This window comes from Acyrthosiphon pisum, chromosome A3 (assembly GCF_005508785.2).
Source record: "Acyrthosiphon pisum isolate AL4f chromosome A3, pea_aphid_22Mar2018_4r6ur, whole genome shotgun sequence".
Classification (NCBI taxonomy): domain Eukaryota; kingdom Metazoa; phylum Arthropoda; class Insecta; order Hemiptera; family Aphididae; genus Acyrthosiphon; species Acyrthosiphon pisum.
This window is the reverse complement of record NC_042496.1, coordinates 1,507,024-1,522,050: the sequence shown is the minus strand read 5'-3', so window position 1 is coordinate 1,522,050 and position 15,027 is coordinate 1,507,024. Positions and strand designations below refer to the sequence as shown.

At 29.6% G+C, this 15,027-nt stretch overlaps 1 long non-coding RNA gene across 1 annotated transcript; it reads right to left on the bottom strand.

Annotated features, from left to right (window-relative positions):
• Positions 1-6,980: 6,980 nt before the first annotated feature.
• On the bottom strand, positions 6,981-11,575 carry LOC115034489. Its single transcript, XR_003839846.1, has 3 exons — positions 11,263-11,575; positions 9,268-9,358; positions 6,981-9,164 (listed from the first exon to the last, which is right to left on the bottom strand). It is a non-coding gene; the product is annotated as an uncharacterized LOC115034489 (long non-coding RNA).
• Between the last annotated feature and the right edge of the window lie 3,452 nt (positions 11,576-15,027).

Genomic DNA, 15,027 nt, shown 5'->3' with positions numbered 1-15,027 from the left:
TCTGCTCGCGGCGCTCCGACGTCTGCGCCCGCCATCTGGATGACCCGAACGCCACGCCGCCCGTACGCGATACCATAATAATATTATACCGACGCCCACCGCCGCCACGACAAACCGCCGTTTGAAATGACCGTGTTTACAACCATGTTATTAATTATATCGTAATTATTATTATTATTATTTGATGTTTGGTTTTGATATTTTCCTAAGCTCCCGACAGTCGTATAACAATGACATTACAGTAGGAACTCGATTAACCGTCACTCGATTTACCGTCAGTTTCTGTTGTCCGTCGTCGGTCACCGACAAAAAAAAAGTTATCAAAATGCATTGATTGGTTTGAGGTACAAGAGGAGGCAAATGTAACGCAGGTCTTACTTCTTCGTAAAATACGAAGTAGCTCAAAAAGCTCGTGACTCAAAAAAACAGAAGATTAAGATACGGATTATTTTGTTTAATATTTTTTAAAATAGTATTCTTTATGTTATTACATATTATTATTGTATATTATTGGTATTTATTATTTATTATTATTTTATTATTATGTATTAAATTTATTATTTTTGTCTGAAAATTACGTTGTAAAATACATACATAATATATACTTTTATTGAAAAATTGTTTTGTATCATTGTATTTCTGTTAACCGTCTATTCGATGAACCGTCATTGTCTCGGTCCCGACATTGACGGTTAATCGAGTTTCTACTGTATTACGATCGGACTCATGTCGATGCGTCCCCCCCCCCCCCCCCCCGGAAAGTAATATTCATACGATAAGCATAATTATATCATCCCGATATAGAAGTTCTATCTGAAATTATAATCGTAGGCGCAATTTGGGTTAAATTTATGGGGGCGCTAGATTTATGTCGACTAAAGTGGTCGGTGGGGGGCTCTCCCCCCGACACCGCCTCCTTTCGTACAATTTAATTTTTTACACCTTCGCATTAATATTAATATAAACAATCACCTATAACATAATACACTTTAATCTATATTATTATTCTGATAGGTACCTATGCATAGGTAATACCTGTATTATTATGAACATGAAAACGATATGGCCTTAGAAATAAATGTATCCAAATACCTAAGGCATAATATTATAGTCAATAAAAATTCGATGATGCTGTCAAAAATTTGGGTGTGCTAAGCCTATGAAAATTGCGCCTATGGTTATAATGTCGAAAATCAACGACAGGTAATATAATATGTTATTGTGTAATCATCAGATACGTACTAGGGGGGGGGGGGGGGTGGCAAATGCAGCAAGTGCCCTAGGGCGGCAAAACTTGTAACATTTTAAAGGACGGAAAATGTTTAAATATGTATGTTTAATAGGGACGCCAATGAAAGTTAGCACGGCACTGGTAATCATTCACCACTGTATCGACATACCATTAATTATTTATTAGGTACTAAAAATTATAATTATTTAGTTCTGGTGTACATTTTGAGTTGAAAATAATTTTCTTCTAACGAAGGTTTTAGAGTTAAAATCACTAAGAAAAATAATAAATACAGTAATTGTATTGGCGTTCGTTAGTCGTACAATTCGTGCACTCGGAAATCGGAATAAATTACTCATACGTGTTTGAGATTTTTGTTTAATACTATGTACTTATTTTAAAATTTAACAATTAATACCTACATATTATCCAAAGTATAAAAAACATACATTTCTATTATATTAAATATATCATTATTACAATATTGTTTTAATAATTCCTTAACTGTGGGTGATATTACTGATCAAATGTACAACGAACGTACGTAGACAAATTTGTATTATAGACGGAAAATGTATTGGCAAACAAACTAAATTAGCATGTTGGTGGTGGAGACGCGAATAAGCAAATTGATAAAGTTAATTTAATGTTTTTGTTCAGTAATTTGTATTAATATTATTAATATATGCTTATAATTGCGAAGTTGCAAGACTCGTTCATCGTAAACGTCATATACAACTCAGAAATAACAACAATTTCACTGATTATAATGTACATAATAACTAATAGTTTATACGATTTTGAAAACAAAAAGGAAGAATGTATTGATTTTACGATAATTTTCTTTTTTTGTATATATATATATATTTAGATTTTTTTCAGGAAGGACAATATTACCAATGATTTAAAATAATGAATGAATACATCTCAGAAAACGTGGTATTGAGAGAGCTCCGATCGAATTATTTATTTTAACGTGGTGATACCGAGCTCTAATATTGGCGATAACCAAAATATCAACTGAAAATAGCATATAATATGTAAACTGATAATAAACTGATAATGGCAACTGCGTGAATAACACAAAATACTGCAAAACCTTCAACAAACGAACGTAGTAGAATATCGTGGTCGTGATAAAGATCTGTGATTGTCATTTTGAATATGAATTATTGCCGTATTCAAACCTAATTGAAAATTGGGAAAGAACGGTTGTAGACGATAATAATAATATTATATTTTGAAAAAAAAAAAACATTTGTACACTACAACGTCGAACGTCATCTATTTTTCACTCGGCTAATCCAAAGAGTTCATTATACGTTCTAAACATGAACAATTTATATATTATACAGTTGTAGGGTAAAGCAATGTGTCGCTAAAATTGCGTCCTCTGAATATGATTAACGTATCATATTACACAGTTTTTCGGAAACGCTTATTTGCTGATGGTTATACAACCCATATTTCAAATAGTTACTACTTTAGGCGTATACCTAAGATACTTATTTTTCTGTTTTTTTCTTCGTTCACTGTTTCATACTCGATATTATTTTTTTTCTTTTAAGCTCTGTTAATTAAACTGCGGAGGTCGATTTTAATTTGTTTGGATCACTGCTTTTGTACGCAAAATGTTTCAAATGTAATAATAAACCCGAGGTCACACATTTGTGGACTTTCGTGTAGGTACTCAATAAGAATAACGTGTGACGACGCAATTTTATTAAATTTTATTTCTGGCTCCGTAAAATATTACGAAAAACAACAAGTTTCCCACCACCAGATGGTAGGGCTTACAATTCTTATTTAACACTAGATAATATATAAAACTAAGACTAGAATATAACATAAAATAATGAATGGCAACGGAGAGTACCATCGCTAGATCATTTCCCTCATCTTGTGCTTCATGTGTTATGTATATTATGTATATAGTGTTATGTCAGTCATCTATTTTACTTATTGTGTCATGTAATACAGAATTTAAATTTTCTAAAATAAAAAAAAAAAATTAATGGCAAAGTTATAATAATATTTATCACATTTCCATATCCTTAAAATGGTTTTTAATGAATGAAATACTTTGTTTTTTTATCTTTTGTCGCCGAATAAATCCCTTCAAAAACTATTAACTTTACTGTATAACGGTCAATACGTTAATATTTAATAACGTTTTAGTCGTTCAAACTAAAACGGTCCATCGCCATTTTATATCCACTAATTTTAAGGCGATTGCAGTAGCTCCAAAATGTCCATGTAATTATTATATTATGGTGATAATAAATTAATATTTCCACGTCGAATTCGTTTGTTGAAGCGTAGTAACAGTAGTCCGAAATCAAACTCATGGTGTAACAAAATTGCCTATACACCTCGCCGGCAAACAGATACCATACTATACGCGGTTTTCTATATAGACGGGGAAACTTACACCGTTGTTTGGTTTAGTGCACGCGTTGCAGACATGGAGACATTAAAATTCTACAGAATGTAAACGATGAATAATAATATAACACTCGGCTTGCGTGGTACGAAGGTACGCTTTTAGAATTTAATCTCGCGATGGTGGTTAATAATATATTTAATTAGTAGGCACCTCGTGTCACGCCGGCGGCGTATAATTGTCGCAGTCGTCTAGAGAAACGATCTCTGGTCAATGTGACGATAATAATGTTATATAGCTAGTGGTGACACAATACGAAAAGGTGTTTGAGTTTATGACACGGAAATGCCTATATATGTATATACGGCGTAGGTATAATAGACAGTAACAGCAGCAGCTGTAGATGTAGGGTCGTATAGACGACTGTGCGTACCTTTACTCTGCAGCGTGTGCGTGAAAACTAAAGAAAATTGTATTTTATTGTTTATTATTTCGAACCCGGCTATAGTTGTCGGTTTTATGAGTTCCACGCGGACCAAACTACTCGAAGTTAAGCACTAGAAAATGTTTTATACGTACAGAAGAATCGACTATAATATACTTTATGGTGTTCACCTCACAAACAAACGAGCACACACACACACACACACACACACATACAGATGTTTGTATACCATATTAGTATTGTAATGTGTGTCACCTCTGAATTAAAATTAACCCGCGTAATTGAAAACAATAATATTACGGTTGTGTGTAAGTTTCATAAACTTATGTGTAGCCGATAAACTAGTAACGATGACAATCACGATTGGTGGCGGTCGGGTGTACTTTTTCAGCTATAAAGTAATAATAATATGTCTTATACGATATAATTTATCGAATTTAATACTCGATAAGTTAACGATATTTCGATATTGTTTTTGTTGATATTTTAATGTATAGTTCCGGTATCCCGTGCACCTGCACACGCATTGACATAATATAATCAAATAAACAATACTTACTCATTTATATAGGTTAGGTTATTATAATACAATATACAATTGTCTTATGCCGGTGCCACATTTTACGTTAGGCGTTCAAAAACCGCGTTACTCTCTACACTTGAATGGCTTATAATATTCGAATAATGGAACGTACAATATTCTATCCCAATACCGACAACAGTATTGTTATGACTTATTATTATTATTATTATTCATATGATTAATACTACGGAGACCGTCACGTAATACACTTCATGCTTACAGGGGGAAAAATAAAAAGTATAGTGTTCATACCATTTTTCCTATTAAACGAGTTGAAATATAACGAGAAAATTATGTTTAAAATAACAACTATTTTATCGATATCGATAGTCACCTAATCCATCGCAACAACGAATGTTAATAGAAGTTTACGATTAAAAAAAAAAATAATAAAAAAAATGATCGAGTAGCTACTACCTTGGTAGTATAAATATATTATTTTTCAATACACTATTAATCATATTACTACGGTTTATGTTTCGCTGTATATACATTATGCAATGTTATACATTATACACACTCAGTATTTGTACATAATGTGAACACAAAATACTAATGCCTATACTTAAAACTTTTGTTCACGTATAAAAAAATAATACATAAAAACAAATAAGGATTAAATATAATAAAAAATTATTCGTGTCCAGGAATCTATATTTTACGTTTCTAGAAGATCAATAACAATGATAATAATTTTAACTATGTATACGATTATGGTTTTATGAAACGAAATAAACATTTAATACAAATATCAACAAAGAAATATCGCGGTTATGATTATAATAATTAATAAATGCATACTTATTACTTAACTGGCAATGGGTCATCTCAACAAATGTAAATAAATAAAATATATAATATGTATAATTCATGATTTATAATGTCAACCAAATCAATCAAACATTTCGATTTATTTCCAATTTAACAAATTACGCAATGTTTGTCGTCGTGATAATAAATTTAATTTGATTTATTATTCTTGTTATCAAATGGGTCCATTTCATATTTAAATTTTTCTTTAAAATATAAATATTTTTTAAATGAAAAAAGTTAAAATGTTCTTTTAATATTTTATTCTTTAATGTTTAATCATTATATTATAATAATAAAAAAAATAAAATATATTAACTCCCCACATACCCCAATAGCCAATAAAAATGATTGATAAGTAAACTCAATTCGAATAAATGAAACATTCCTCGATCTTATCATTTATAATATTAGTAATTTGTAATTACCTTAAAATATATATTTTGAAAATCATTAAGCATTATACTCAAAGGACATCACAAGGAGGTGGTTCTCATTATCCACCAAAAATTATTTATTCACCTACTGATATTTCCTTATTTTTATACTTTAGAGCGTGATTTCTAAAAAATCTTTTTTTAGTTTTGAAATTTTGAAATTTAAATGATTGATTTAGAGTTTAGACTGTTTATTATAATACTTATAGATCTACTGATTTGTTTTTTTTTTAAATTTGGTTACGGTGGAATATCTATAGGTATACTTTGATAAGTGGAATTAATACTAAAATTTAAATGCGTTGTTTATTATTTTCAGATTAAGTTGTGCCGGCTTTATTTTATTTTATCGGTAAAAATTATTGAACCGAGATACATCTGATCTTTTTTACTACCTGAAATTTCCGGGCGGAATTTACAACAATAAAGGTAATTGTCGGCAAAGTTTACATCTGCCCAACTTGAGACGTTAATATCAAATTCAAATATAAAGTTATAATGAGTGAATAACATTTGTAGTAAATTATGGATAAAATATGGTAAACTACAACCCCCATGTGGTGCTTATCAGTGCGATAATAGCGGTTATACCACAGAATTGCGGTTATTCTATGGTTATACAGTAACACTGTATAATTGTAGCCTATCAAACCTAACCTATCAAATTAATCAAATACGTAAGAGTGAGACCAACTCTGTTAAACAATAATATTTGAATGGTATACTTAATTTGATGATTTATTTTTGTTTAAAGCATGGATACCATTTCTCTATAGTTTCTTAAATTTTACTGAAAATAATTACAAAAATAAAATGGTTGGAACCCATTGGGCTCCCGTTTAACAAAGAAGTAAATTCCAAAACGTCTCCGGTTTTTACAACATATTAAGTTATTCCTTCCAACTTCATACAGATTTAGGACCACTTAAAAGAGGTGTGGTTAAAAATGTGTTGGTGTTTTTTTTAAATTTTATATTCTATGTAAACTATAAAAATTATAAAAATTGTATGAATAATCATATATACCTAATAGATATTGTGAATCAAAAATTAAAAACATATTTGATATTATAAAATGTGATAGGGTTTTTTTTAAAAAAATCGTTCGTTAAAAAAAAATGTAGATATAAAATTCATACATTGGGTAAATTTGGGTGGAACCATTTTCGATGGGAGCTATTTGGGAATAAGCAAACAATGGATAGATGCCGTTCGGCACCGAGTAATGTTCATATAGTTACTTTACCTGATATAAAACAAAAAAATTCTTTGTAAAATACACGTTTAATGTTTTTGCATTCCCATGGACTATCTCGTTCACGAAATTCCCTCGGAATTTCTAGTATCCCATTTCCGGGAGTTCGAAACTTAACCGATAGAAATTTTAATTTTAATAATAATAATGCAAATTTTTTTAAAAAGAAATTATATTATCTCTGTAAATAATTGAAATTTTTTAATGTTTTTTTCTCTATTTGAACGGTAAACAATATATTTTCTGGTTTAATAATATTCATCTGGAACAGATTTTCTCTAAAAATGATCGAGTATGGAGTTCCTTATATTTCATAATCATTCTCGTAGTTTAGAGCGTTTAGACGATTATGTATTATAATATTTTACCTAGACAATATATTAATATGCAAGAATTAATCCCAACAAATTGCATAGGTCCTTTCCATAGAAGCAGGGTCAGGGTAACACTTGGCCATGCATATTATAATGCGTAGGATACTACGAAACAATACTGTATATGCATTATAATACCAAGAAATGTATAGTTTTTGCGATTAAATTATGCGCTGTCAAAGTATGTCGGTCCATAAATTCAATTATACGAACAAAATAATTAATACTGATTCGTTGGGTGACTTCCAACACGTGTCCGTCTATAAACTACAATACGGTGAAACAGCATAGTAGTTGAGCATTGGTGCCGAGAGTGATACAGACACTATGGTAAAATGGAAGTGGCACTAGCCTATAATATTAATAAAATCGCACCTCTAGAACGAGACAGACACTACTCAAAATTCGTTAACTCTGAGTTATGGCTGCTTTAGGATAGTGGATTAAAAACCCTGTGAACTTGGCAGCGCAACATTAGCAGACACCGATCTAATCAATCCAACAAATTTGTTGGTGGATCGTTGGACATTGTTGGAAAACGTACAACATTTGTTACTAAAAATAATGGAAAACTAATTTAAACAAACAAAAAAAAATGTAAGTTAAATTAAAAAAACCCTAGTAGAAAAAAATTAAAATCTAAAAAACCTAAAAAGGATAAAAAAAACTCAGTTGAATCAGCTGCCAAGTTTACAGGGGTGTGAATAAATAGTTCTACAAAACCCATGGACATTCGATATATTTTTTTATTTCGCCACAAAAATGATGAGTCGGTATTGAATTATTAAATGTGTATCTAATTTACAAAGCAAGAAAGAAGTATTATTTACTTTATGACACTACACTTGTTGTAATTTATCCGATCGATCACCTAAGTAGAAATTCATGACCGAAATTCAAACCTAATTTCGATTTGTGGTGTTCTTGCACTAAATCAAATCTAGTTATCATGTGATATAGCTATATATCTAGATCGAGTGCAAAACAGAAATATTTAGATTTGTGGCGGTGTTGCATTTTATAATTTGTTATACAGTGGTCACAATATGAAATGTAATACTGTTATATTTTAGTATAGTATGGCGGTCTTAAAATCAATTTCTGCATGCAATAAAGCCACACATCAGAAATCAGAATATGGCAGTATTGCACTTTTAAAAAAAAATTTAAAAAGCCATGAGTCCAACTGTTTGGGATTAAGAGAGTATTTCATGATATTTTAAAAAGTCATATTATTGTAAAGTATCTCTGCAAGTATTTAAGTTTTTGGTTTCAAACGCATTGGTAAAAAAACCTTTTCAAATATCTTATCTAAAATCACTTTTTCTCAAAACAAAAAAATTGTGACAGTCTTGTTCTATAGAGGTGCGTTAGTGTGCGTGTACATAATATATCGTATATTATATTAAATGTATTAAACTATAAATAACTAATAAAACTTATATTAAATTATCTCGGATAGTATTTTCCGTGGCGGTTGCAATCCAGACGGTTATAGCATCACTCATGATGGTAGTTTGTGCATCGGTGCCACTGACTATGTGTTGAAACCACAGTGTGTTCCTGGTCGAGCCGCTGTTATCGGGTCGGGGGTGAAGGCGGTGGTGGTGGTGGACGAGGACGGATCCAATTTAGAGTTTGTTCAGCTGTAATAATATTGTGTTAATTGAATTGCTGTTTTCATGCATTTTACACACTGCACTCGTCACTATATTAATAACTACTACCATTGATTATAATTATACTTACTATAATCAATTCTACTAATGTAATGAATCGGTTTGGCAAACGTCAATTGGTCACCGCGGACGAAGCTGGTGGAAGGTCGTAGGTACTAAGTCTATAAGAATAATATTATGGTTGTGTATATTATAATATATATATATACCTAAAAAAAAAAACGCTTTTACTTCTCGTATCGAATGTAATATTGAAGAGTTTTAAAAAGACAACGGTTTAAACAGGAGCCATTGCCACAGAATACGCAACAAACAAAAATCTCTATGACATAGTCGGTAAAGTGAAGTCCTGTGAAGATGATTATTCAAAAGTTTAGAAATGTAATACAAAAAGAACAAGCTATTTTCAATAAAGTCGTTCGCTAAGTCTATAATATTTTTGAAAGTGTTAAACAAAAGTTTTCAATACAGGATGATTACAAATGTGTATGTTTCTCTACTGTAGTAATATTATATGAGTTGTATATTATGTGATCTATTTTCGTTTGACTTAACGTAAATTGTAATAGGATCATCACAAATCGTCTCTATTGATCCACTTAAAACGATTGGTAATATGATTACAAAAAGATCTGTGTGCGATTTATTTGGTTGCCGCATCATCGTTTTAACAACCTGCTTCGACTTTAACGTCATTAAGTCATAATATGGAATTAAATATATTACTGTGCATATTCTTTCAGAATATAATATTAATGATGCAAATAAAAAAAAAAAAACTACTGCAGAATAATTATAAGTTGGGAGATTATTAATAAAATGTACAAATTAATTACAATTCATATTGCTACAATTGATATTACATATCAGTAATTTCAAATCGATTGGATAATGTTATTATTGAAAACTAATTCAGATCTCGTAAATTGTAAATCGTATTTAAATAAACTACAATATAACAGAGTACGCGCAGCTAAAGTATTACAATGATTTCAATCATTAACAGTGTTCAAAATAGAATATTTTATAATATTATTCTTTCGACTGTTACAATGTTCTCACGGAGTTCAAGCCATTAATTTAAAACTGTACAACTCGTGGATTGTTTATTTTACACAGGATCCTATAAAAACAAGATAAAGACAAAATAGTATACATTAGAACATTACTAAAGTTAAGACGGACAGAAAATAAAATAGGAACTTTAAGAATAGTTTGATATTTCAAAGCAAAGTCTCTTTTTGTATTAAAACGTATAAATGAAATTTCTGCTCATTATTCCATGCAAAAATATTATAATGGCTATTGTAATCAAATTAATTTCTTACAACAACTGAATAACATTATTGTTTGACCAAAAGGCAAATGTTTTTTGAGGGCGTATTGTAGCCAATTTTTTATTATTATTAATGCTTCACACAATACTAATTTTATTACTAGGAATATTTTTAATTTCGTGGTTTTAAAATGAAATAACATTATCACTACCTATACTATAATAGTAGCTGAATTCTTCAAGCTTACACGACGAGCTCGACGATGTCGGATTTATTAATTAGTTTAATATTCGATATTTGTATATTATCTAGGTAGTACCGGCATTGAATTGCATTTTACTTCAAAATTCGAAGTACGAAGATAATTGTTTTTCAAATAATATAGGTTGCTATTAAACACCACAAGTAGAAAATGGCTTCACAATAATTAAACATAAACATTAAATTACTTATGGTTGAGAACTGTAGTAGAAGAAATGTTAGAAATGTAAGTGTAATTTAAATTTTAAAAGAATACATATTTTCTAAAAAAATAAAATTTTAACTTATGCTAGTCGCAATAATGAGTTTTCACGGTTAGAATAATTTAACCACGCCACAATAATATAAATATAAGATTTTAGAATGTTACTTGTGAATGACATTATAATATATATATTATACGACCTTTGGTGTTCTTTAGATGGATTGAATACGATACAAATAAATGAGAAGATTGAAAAATATTTCGAGTTGTAAAATATATGGTCTGATAGCTTACTACTAAATTGTAATTAAACAGTACATACCGATGCTAATAACCTTCGTGTGCCAATAATGCTCGCCCTTCATAAATATACATCATCATAGAGTATAACAGATACCTATTGGATATCGGACGACATGTTATTACTGTAGAACAATGAAAAATAACAAAACAGATAAGAGGGCAGTGCGTTCAAATCCCAAGACTTGTCACAAAACTTTTGCTCATAAATCAAGCAGAATGCATTTGCGTTGGCTACAAAGTTTATAATTACCGTAGGTAGGTATATAATAATATATTATGTATATTATTATACAAATAGGTTATACCTAATACTGCTTGTACCACTGTTACCAGACATGGCGTCACGACGAGACCGGATATACCTACATATTATAATATACCCACACACACAAATATATATATATATATATTTTGTATTCTCAACTCCTGAAGGACAAAACCCGCGGGAGATCATCTCGCCCAACCACTACAACTACTGCCACAGTATGCCGATTGGAATTCTCGGTGAACTCTGACTTGGTAATAATATACACATAAATAGGTATAAGTGTAGTAGCTATATTATGTGGAGAAACGTATCAAAATGTACAATAAATTACTATAACTGATAAAAATCGTAGTAAAATATATTGTTGTACGTAAGTACAGCTGCAGACGGGAGAAAAAATTCCGATCTAATTTGCGTGGACTCGACCGTATTTTAAAGCGTTAGATTTATTTAATTAAATTATTTTATGGGTCACACCGTGTACGCCGAATACTCTTTCGAATTTCGATGGGATTTTTTTTTTGTAATATTAGCTGCGGTACATGCGTTTCGATACCATTTGACGTTAAAATATAATGCACTAAAAAAATTTACTACAAAACACGAGTGAAAATAATTAAAACGTATGACGTATACTGTGAGTTTATATATCCACGAAAAATGGTTTATCATCAAATGGTTAGAATCTTTCAATTTTTTCATGTGCCCGTCACATTGACGTTTCATTCACGCCTATAGTCAATTTTATTCCATATTTATTGATTTTTTTATACAAAATAATCAAAAATAATTTAACAAGGTATTTTTATCATTTATTTTATCAAATATTGTCAAATTATTATTTTCATTATTACGCATAGGAATGTATAACGTATCTTGACGAACTGTATTGAAATAACCAAATAATGGCTAAAACTGAATCATTAATTCATAAGAATAAATTTGAATAGTATTACTAATTTAAAACCTTATTTGGGTATTTTGATATATTTTATTGTTCACAATATTTCCTGTCTTAGAAGGAACAAACCTCTTAACGATTTTTAATGAAAAGTAATTATTATGTTTATATTATTTCTTTATCATTACATTACGGGCACTGTGTCACATATATAGCTGAACGCGGTGTTAAGTTTCACCGGTAAAATATTATCAAGTTCATTATATTATAAGGACACGGTGACCTAAATGTTTTACATCTTACGTTGAAATCATACAAAGTTTGATAATAATAAGCGCGGACTACAAAGCTACACAGTACTTTCGTTAATTTACAAGCATAAACTACAATAATTACCAAAGTCTCCAGCACACAAAACACATAAAATGTGTGTGTAATAATTATCCATGTAGACATTATTAATAATGTAACGATATTACACTAAACAGTAAACATAAACAAGCAAGAAAATGTACACTTTGCGCGAGTTTCTCAGCAGTTTCCACGATATGTCTTATAAATATTGAATACGACCAATAATATAATGTCGCATTGCATATTATTGAGTATTCCAACATATTGTAATGTTATATAATTTAGTACATTTAATATTGTAAACTAATGCAATATATAATGAAGTTTGAAATAATTAATATACCTTCCTATTGTAATAAGATAGGTATTAACCGTACATGCGACCACCGCGGGTAAGAGAATCCAAACCACATGAGATTCTTCAAAAGTGTATTGTCGTTAATAATTTTATTATATGATAGTACCAGAAAATTATTGAATTGCCTCAAAGTGCAATCATATTAAATGCATTTCTTTGAAGTATTGATTAATAATGTTATATAAATAATATATTGAAAATGAAAATAAAAACCGTCAAATTGTATAATTTATATTACAATCATTAATCAACATGTGTTTAATCAAGGAAACTAAAGTTACGACAGATGAACACGACACGAATAAGGCAATTACGTATAGTACGCACCTTTAAATTTAATTTATTAATTCCCAAAACTATTTATTCTATTTCGAAAAATAATATTAAGAAATAGAAAATGTTTTCAATAATTGTGAGATTTTTTTATTTAAATTTACTAAAATGATTAAAAAATATGTTGGTTTTAAATGTAGGTTTGCACAATGTTGACAAACGTTTTTTATAAAGTTATAAAATATTGAGATTTAAATAAAATATGTGGCTTATAAAAACAATTTTTTTCTAACATAATTGTTAGTCTTAAATTTATTTTAATGATAAAAAGAACGAATATCAAATGAGCAAATGTTGAAAAATTATCTCTATTGCGTCAAAAGTTTTTACATCGAACAAAGTTTCTTCAATTTTATTTTGTTTATTTAATTTTCTTAAAAGCGAGAATACAATTTGCTGACTGGAGAAAATTAAATTTAAAAAAATTTTCTTTTTCATTGTAATTCAGTTTAAAATCAGAATATATATCTAGTGCTGCAGTAGACATCGCTACCTATAGAAAATTATATTGACAAATTTTAAATATCATAAGTTTACGTCACGTATTAAAATTCTATAGGTATGAATATATGAATAATTATTAACAAAATGTTTTATAATATTATGTTATATTATTTGTTATACAATATTTAATTATAGTTTAAAATCCATATAAGAAACAATTTTTTTTTTTTTAATCTAAATAAAAATGATCGCATGGGGAATAATATTTAGATGACGATTTAAGAGAATTTGTTTTGTTAATATTATGGTAAATGATTGAGGAAAAAAATAATTAGTTCTTGAAATTTAAAACCATTAATAAATATTAATTAACTTTACTGTTAACGGTTACATTTGTTTTATATCATAAAATATACCTAATGTAAATGGACAGCTGAGTTCTATAGAGTAATTTTGTTTATTATATTTTTATTTACATTAACAAGTACTCCCCCCACGACATTACTGTAGAGATAACTATGTCAAGTCAGTAGACATTATAAACATTAAAATAAAAGTATTTTTACGTTTCTATTACAGTACTTTTTTTATGTATAGTATAATAATATTGTCCAAGTTAAGTTTTCACACAACATTTCATATTCGTAGATCTATTTATCGATCTCTCCACAACTATATTTTTTATCATATGATTTGAAATTACAGGTGCATTTCGTTCTGTATTGGAAACCCATAACTCGGACGTACGGCTTTCACCAGTGTACCTATGTATAGTTGCCATTAATTATGGTTGTTGGACATGACGGTATAAATGTGTTAAATGTGTACCTACGTCAGGTAGCCCAATGCCAAACGTTACAAATTTTTCCAACGTTCTTGACGGTTAATTTCACCAGATGCTGTCTTTTCCGGCTTACCTTTCTGATTCCATCTCTACTCACTATACGATATCAACAACTACGTCACAATATTATCTCACCACTATACCAACCGTATACCACCAATAAATTATTGGTTATAACTAGAGCTCGGATTTATGTGCATTTGCGTGTTTTTACTTAAGTGTATGCACGCCTAGGGGGTTCGTAAATGTCCACGGTTCATCTCACACTGAATTTAAACACCA